The 8,088-nt window shown below is 39.4% G+C and overlaps 1 protein-coding gene across 1 annotated transcript in view; it reads right to left on the bottom strand.

Moving 5' to 3' along the window:
* Positions 1–4,628: 4,628 nt before the first annotated feature.
* PRRX1 (paired related homeobox 1) overlaps positions 4,629–8,088 on the bottom strand; it is a 78,155-nt gene continuing 74,695 nt past the window's right edge. The window contains exon 5 of the mRNA XM_032389254.1: positions 4,629–4,734. The gene's annotated coding sequence lies outside the window, so the exon portion shown is untranslated. The remainder of the gene's footprint in view (positions 4,735–8,088) is intronic.

Genomic DNA, 8,088 nt, shown 5'->3' with positions numbered 1-8,088 from the left:
GAGAGAAGTATGTTAAAATTTCCAATTGTGATTGTGGATTTTTAAATTTCTTTTTGTAGTTCTGTCATTTTATATTCTATAAATTTTAAAGCTATGTCATTAAATGTTTTTAAATGTTATTTAAAATTGCTATGGCTTCATGTTGAGTTGTTCATTTCATCATTATGTAATGATCCTCCTTATCCCTAATGGCGCTTTTTGCCCTAACATCTATGTTATTTCTTCTTAATATGGAAAAACCAAGTTTCTTTGGTTTAATATTCATCAGATTTATATCCTCTTTGAAATATCCTTGTGTTTTATGCATCTCCTGTCAACAGCATATATTTGTAGGATATTCAATCCAATCTGACCACTAGCAATTTATTTGGTGTTGGGGTGAGATGGGGAAAGAGGCACATTCTCTCCCTGTGAGGGCAGGTCCTGAGTTAGGTACCCAGGGATAGAGACAGCAGACTTCAGTTTTTTGATGCTTGGAGAGGGACATTCCACAATCACTCTTAGGCCTCCATGGTGACTGCTTTTTCCCTCACTGACCCCAAAACAGTAAATTCTAAAAAGACTGAAACTCACTTGGAGCCAGGAAGGGTGAGGTTGGGAATCAGGAGAAATAGAGAGTGCCATCCAGGCTGAGGGAAGTTCTCTAGCAGACTGGCATCAAGCACCTCATCCCTGATGAGAAGGGGCATTGCACAGTCAAAAAACAGTAGGGAGAAGGAACTGAAGTAAAACACAAGGCTTTCTCTTTGCTCAAAAATTAGCTCTGTGCCCTACTGCTTTGTGTCTGGGCTCTTTTGTGTAACCAAAGAAAAAAGAGGAATTCATTGAAATCCCTGTCATTGTTCTGTGTCACCCATTGGAGTGGGGGAAAGGGCTTCTAAACTTTTGAGTGCCATTTTTGTATTCAAGGCAAAAAAAACAAAAAACAAAAAACAAAAATCAAAAAATAAAAACAAAAACCACACACAAAAAGACCCCTCAATTTTTAAAAAGTTTTTATTTAAATTTCAGTTAATTAACATACAATGTAATATTAATTTCATGTGTACAATAAGTGATTCAACACTTCCTTATATCACCCTGTGCTCATTACAACAAATGCACCCCTTAATCCCTACCATCTATCTAACCCATCCCCCCACTCACCTCCCTTCTGGTAACCATCAGTATGTTTGCTATAATTAAGAGTCTGTCTCTTAGTTTGCCTCTCTCTCTCCTTTTTCCCCCTTTGTGCATTTGTTTTGTTTCTTAAATTCCAATATTAGTGAAATCATATAGTATTTGTCTTTCTCTGACAGACTTATTTCACTTAGCATAATACTCTAGCTCTATTCATGTCATTGTAAATGACAAGATTTCATTCTTTTTCTGGCTGAGTAATATTCCATTATATATATATATATATATAATATCGGTGTATGTATACTCCGTTATATATATACAATGGAATATTATATATATAATTATAATATATAAAAATATTATATATATTATATATTTAAAGGAACATAATCAGCACATCCTATCCTCTATATACACCACATCTTCTTCATCCATTCAATTGATGGACACCTGAGCTGTTTCCATAATTTGGTTGTTGTAGATAATGTTGCTATAAACCTCAGGTACACGTATCCCTTTGAGTAATATTTATTTGAGTAAATACCTAGTGGTACAATTGCTGGATTGTAAGGTGGTTCTATTTTTAACTTACACAATCTCCATACTGTTTTTCAGAGTGGCTGCACCAGTTTGCTTTCCCATCAACAATGCAAGAGAGTTCCCCTTTCTCCACATCCCCACCAACACCTGTTGTTCTTTGTGTTGTTGATTTTAGCCATTCTGACAGGTGTGAGATGATCAGTGATGTTGAATATCTTTTCATGTATCTGTTGGCCATCTGTATGTCTTTGGAGAAATGTCTATTCATGTCTTCCCTCCATTTTTTAATTGGGTTATTTGTTTCTTGGGTGTTGAGTTGTGTAAGTTCTTTTTATATTTTGGATACTAACCCTTTATCAGATATGTCATTTGCAAACATCTTCTCCCATTCCCTAGGGTACCTTTTAGTTTTATTGATTGTTTCCTTTGTTGTGCAGAAGTTTTTTATTTTGATATAGTCTCAATAGTTTATTTTTTATTTTCTTTCTCTTGCCTCAGGAGACATATCTAGAAAGAAGTTGCTACAGCCAATGCCAAAGAAGTTACTGCCCGTAAAGACACCTCAATTTTTTTTTAAAGATTTTATTTATTTGACAGAGAGAGAGGCAGGCAGAGGGAGAGGGAGAAGTAGTCTCCCTACTGAGCAGGGAGCCCAATGTGGAGCCCAATCTCAGGATCCTGGGATCATGACCTGAGCCAAAGGCAGATGCTTAACTGACTGAGACACCCATGCACCCCAAGACATCTCAATTTTGAGTATCTAGGCAAAGGGAAAAACATCTTGTGTAAACTTCTGGGAAGAGCAGGGCAGTCACAAACATTCTATACTACATGTTCCCTCTTTTCCTTTCTGCATTTTTCCTCCTCCTTCTCTTGCTGCCACACTTCCCTCATCTTTGAATTCCTTCTGCTTTGGGCCTCCTGACATACATCCCAGGACTCTTCACTGTATCTGAGTTGTCCCTTGATAGTATAGAATGACAAGGAAATCCACAACATGATTCAAGTAGGATGTTAATGCTTTATGTTTGTTGTCTTATTTAATCCCCCCACCAATCTATGAGATAGGTTATCATTTTACAAAAGAAGAAAAAATACACATAGGGCATAAGCAACTTCCCAAGATTACACTGCAAATAAGTAACTAAGCAGGGACTGGAAACAAGGTCCATGCTCGTCTCATTACATCATGTTATCCCCTTAAATTCCCCTCTGTAGAGTTCTTGTCAGTTTGCTATTCTGCAACAGGACTCTCATACCTCACACATATATTTCTCTTTTTCCCCCATTCCATGTCTCAAAACTATGTCCTATTCTTTCAAGATCATGCAGAAATTATTAAAAAAAAATAGCTAATAATAACTTCAAGGTATGGGTCACCTCATACAGCCCAGATCATAGGAGACTCCTGGAAACCCATACTCTGGAGATACAAAATTAGGTACAATAGTAAACTGAGGGAGATATTTTTGGTAGAAATCTTTCAGAGACATTGACGATTCTATGTCTAGAAGCTTGATTGGGTGAGTTAAGTTATATGCGGGATTTTTTTTAGTCTTCTAAAAAATGTATTATAACAGCTTTCGTCTCCACTTGGCTACAGCAAAATCTAGGATTACGCATGCACACCCACCTCAATCTCCCATCTCCCCTGTGGAGGTGGTGAGATATACATACACATTCTTTTCTTCCCACATTTAACAAATTTTGAAATATAATATGCACAGAAAAGTAGAGAGATCAATATCATGAACATGCTGTACTTACCACACAGCTTTTGTCAAACTTTAATACTTGTCATATTTGTTTCTCATATTTTTTTTAAGAAATAGATATTTCAGATGTGTTTAAAGCACCCAGGGTGCCCTTTCCAATCCTATCCCCTACCTCCTTACTCAGAAGTTGCTTTTTCTGAAATTATTATTCTGAAATTGTTTTTCATTCCTATGCATCTTTTTATATTTTTACCACATACATTCATGTTTACAAACAATATATATTTTAGAGTTCATTTTTAAGCTTCATATAAATAACGTCATACAGCCTTCTGTAACTTATTTTTTCCCCTCAAAATTATGTTTCTGAGAGACATCCAAGTGGATATGTGTAGCCATGGTTCTTTCATTCATTTTTTATTTCTGAATAGTATTCCATTATATGAATATATCACAGTTTATTTATTTTCCCAATGATGGACATTTCATTTGTTTCCAATATTTTATTACAAATCATTCGGTAATGAAAATTTTTGTTCATGTCTTCATGTGCACATGTGTGAGTTTCTCTAGCTGTCCAGTTTTGCTAGCCTTAATTTACCTCTTCTTAACTGACTGACACTAAGCAAATAAATATATGACTCTAAGAAATAGTTTTCAGATGCCTTCAATTTGTAGATGACCTGGCTATCTCCTTTTCAGGAATGCTACTTTTTTATAACTAGAATCACATTTTGAGAGATATTTTCCAGGAAGTCCAGAGTGTTAGGCATTAATTTACTGAAGTGTTATTTAGTGTATTAATTTACTATTATGTTTAATTACCTTAGTAGGGGTAATCCAAAAGGCACAAGGTCCATTATATGGATAACCATATAATGTCCAGTGTGGGAGAATTAGAATATGTGGTCATTGAGAGTTATAAGTCTATGAGATACAATAAGCATCTTGAAATGCAGGTAGTATAGAAGAAAGGAAGAAAAGGAAGAAGGAAGGAAGGAAGGAAGGATGTAAAGGAAGGAAGGAAGGAAAGAAAGAAGGAAAGAAGGAAGAAAGAAAGGCTGGAGGGAGGTGGGAGGGAGGGAGGGAACAAAGAGGGAAAGAGAGAAGAAAGAGGGAGGTGTATTAGGGTGGGCTAGGTTGCAGTAACAAATAGACCTAGTTGTATAATGGCTAAACATAATAGAACTTTATTTTTCTGTCATATAACACTCCAGGATGGTTCCTGGTCAGCAAGGGTTGTAGCTTTGCTTCCTGTAGTCACTTTTCAAGGTCCAAGGTTGACTGCTGCTTTACCATTTTTAAAATATGGCCCCCAAAATTGAAATATGCTGGAGACTGAGTGCTGCAGAAGTGCCTAGAATTAGAGATGGGGACAAGAGAAATTTTGTTGGTGCCCAAGTGGTGCCTGATATAGGCAGGCACCCTGCTCTGGATGCTCAGTACCCCTCCACCCGCAGGACACAGTGTCTAGGTCATGGGTGTCCACAAAACAAATCAGAACAATAGAGTCTTCCCCCAGGATTTTTGTAACAAGAGCTTGTTTCTCTGATCTTTTTTCCAAAGTGAAATGGATGGAGGTAGTAGGCATTTTCCCTGCTACATGGAGAAAACCTACCTGCAGAGATGAGAGGCAGACAGAGAGTTCTGGTGATGTCAAGTCTCAGTTCTAGTGCCTGAGGTTTTCAGAGCTACCCTAGTTCCTTATAGCTCCTCCTTTCATTCTTTGACCTACCCCCCATCCACCTAACAAATCCCCTAATTAAACCATCTCAGCCTAATTTGCGTTGGGTTTCTGCCACTTGCAACTGAAATGTATCTGACAATATAGAAATTGATAGGTAAAAGTGGAGCATTGTTTATTCTAGGCCTTGAAATCTAAAACCAGATGACCTAAGGTACTTGGTAGAACAGGGAGGATTTCTACCCAATGCCAGACCTCCAAGAATCCCAAGGGTCAGACAATAGCAAACTCTGCAAAATGTAAGATTTCCCTATTTTCAAGCAGAGTCAGAAGGTGGGAGACACAGTGTAAAGTATAGGGGCTTAAAAGGAGCTAGAGAAATGACTGGAAGTCTTTCTCAGCCCTTTCCCAAACCTCTCTGTTGTCCCTTCTCCCCACAAGCCTGATGCAAAGTGTCAAGCTCCCATCCACTGTAAAGCACCATATACTGAGATGCTGCTGAGGAGAGGGGGCAGGTTAACTCTTCAAAACTCTTCTGTCAGCCTGTCCCAAGCAAGAAGACTAAATGAAGCCTTTAAACTGAGGCTTAGGGGTGAGCAGAGCTCTGAGTCCTGTTTCTGAGAGAAAAAAAGATGGGGCCAGGTTGGATCCACATTCAAGAATTACATCTCAAGAAGATTTCTGATATTGATGTCTGTTTAATGGAATCTCCAGAAAGTGAACCAAAAGGTAACCAAGCCAGATCTTAAAAGAGGTGTATGGCGCTCATCCACTGGGCATTGTCCAGGGAAGAGTACAAATGAAAGTCCACATGTTTACATCCATACATTTCTGTTATCAATCAAACTAACAAACTATTCAACAAATTATGTCCTACACTCTTATTGTAATGAATATACTTTCATAATGACCTGGAAATTCAGGTGGACCTGTAGAATTCTAAAACTCTTTGAAGTTCCTTTCCAGAATATGGCAGTGTAGGGATGGTCAGACCCTAGAACCCCAACCTGTGACCTGCCCACTTCCATTTTCACATCAGCCCATCCTGTGCCAAAAGTAGACCTCCCCATACAAAGGTGGCAACTGCATTGTGTACATCCAAGATCCATCTATACACCCTGACCCCCACAAACAGTGGTCCCAGGAAGAGAGGCCCATGTGGGCCTTGAAAGTGGGCTCCAGATTACTGGGACAGGGAATTCTAAATCCCAAGTGCTTGACGGATGTTTTACAATGAGGAGTGCAGGTTCCAGGTGAGCACATCCAGTTGGCCCTGCAAACTTGTTGCCCAGAGGAGGGACACAGTCAGAAGAGTGCTGGTGGGCTCCAGGGCAGGGTGTATGGACCTTGTCTGGTCTAACGGTACGGGCCTTATTCCAGCATCTGGGATCCCAGGAGTTGCTCTGGCTCCAGCAATACTTCTTTGGGTTCAGTGGGCAACCTTAGTGGGTTTTAAATAAAATCCCTTGTGATTTGAACCAGTTGGTAGGTCTCTGCCACTTGTAGCTAAAAGAATCCTTATTAAACTTTCAATGCCGAAGTGTCTCAAGCAAGTGCTCTATAAGCCAATGCTTCCATTTCCATTTTTTTTTATAGCACTCATTCTTACCATGACTTGTCAAAATGTGCCTTCTTCCTCAAGCACTGTAGTAAACTGTACTCGAGAAAATCATGCGTCCAATGGCCTTTCCTACATCCCCAATTAAGCTGGTCTGCTCTCAGTATTTGAGTATACTAAACATTCCCTTCTCTTTGAAGACTCCTCTTTTCTTAACTCTGGGATAACAAACAACCTGATCCTCCTATTTCTCAAACAGTTCCTCGTAAATTGCCTTCTGTAGCTCTCACCTCTGAGTGTAGATGTTCTACAAAGTCTAATCTTCCTCCCTGGGCTGAAAACTACAGTTGACCCTCTGAACAACATGGGGTGAGGGGCACTGTCAAAAATCCAGTGCAGTCAAAAATCCATGTAAAACTTTCAACTCCCCCAAAACTTAACTACTAATACCTACTCTTGACCAGAAGCCAGAAGTCAACCTGCGTAGTTCAAAAATTTGCTGTTCAAGGGTCCACTACACTTCCGATGGAAGCACAAGATGCTCTCTCCTCTCGAAGAACTCATTCATTTTTGTACCTCAAGGTACCACCTCCTTAAAGATGAATCCCAAAGTTCTTTTTTTTTTTTTTAAAGATTTTGTTTATTTATTTGATACAGAGAGAGAGAGAGACAGCGAGAGAGGGAACACAAGCAAGGGGAGTGGGAGAGGGAGAAGCAGGCTTCCCGCTGAGCAAGGAGCCTGATGCGGGGCTCGATCCCAGGACCCTGGCAGACGCTTAACGACTGAGCCGCCCAGGCGCCCTGAATCCCAAAGTTCTATCTCCATTTTTTACCTTGGTTTCAAGCCAAGCTTTCAGATCTTAACTTACATTTGTTTTCAAATTCAGTTAACACACCTAAAACTGCTTTTACTGTCTTTTGTCACTGGGTCTCTCCTGTTTCTGTTGATTTTTGTCAGTTTTGTCTGTGATTCATTTTCCTAGTTCCCAGGTTTCAAACCAGTGTTATCTTAGACTCTAGTCTCTTTTTCCTGCCATAAAGTCTTGTTAATTCTTTCCTTGCAAGATGTTTCTTATTCAACCTTTGCTTTTTGTCCCCTTTCTAACTGCTCTTCTGCTTCTAGTTCCAGTTCTCCTCTGGCTTATCTTCATTCTTTTACCATAATAATCCTGCTAAAGTAGTATTTTTTGCATGACCTCTTTTTTTCTTCCCTGCTTAATAACTTTCAATGGATTTCTATGGCCTGAGCAAAATTCCAAACTCTTTTGTCCTGACACACCATACTCTGCAAGATGAAGGCTCAATCTCCAGTGTTTTCTTCCATGAGGCTTCAAAATAAACCCTCCATTCCATCTGGGCCCATATTACCATGGTCCCTGAACATAAATTCCTCCTTCCTGTGTCCCCACCTTCATCCCTTTTCCACTCTCTGACTTGAAGGTAGCACCCCCTCTCCTCCCAGTCCCAGC

Source organism: Phoca vitulina, unplaced genomic scaffold (genome assembly GCF_004348235.1).
Source record: "Phoca vitulina isolate PV1807 unplaced genomic scaffold, GSC_HSeal_1.0 scaffold54, whole genome shotgun sequence".
NCBI lineage: Eukaryota > Metazoa > Chordata > Mammalia > Carnivora > Phocidae > Phoca > Phoca vitulina.
The sequence above is the reverse complement of the archived record's forward strand: the minus strand, read 5'-3'. Positions and strand labels throughout refer to the sequence as shown.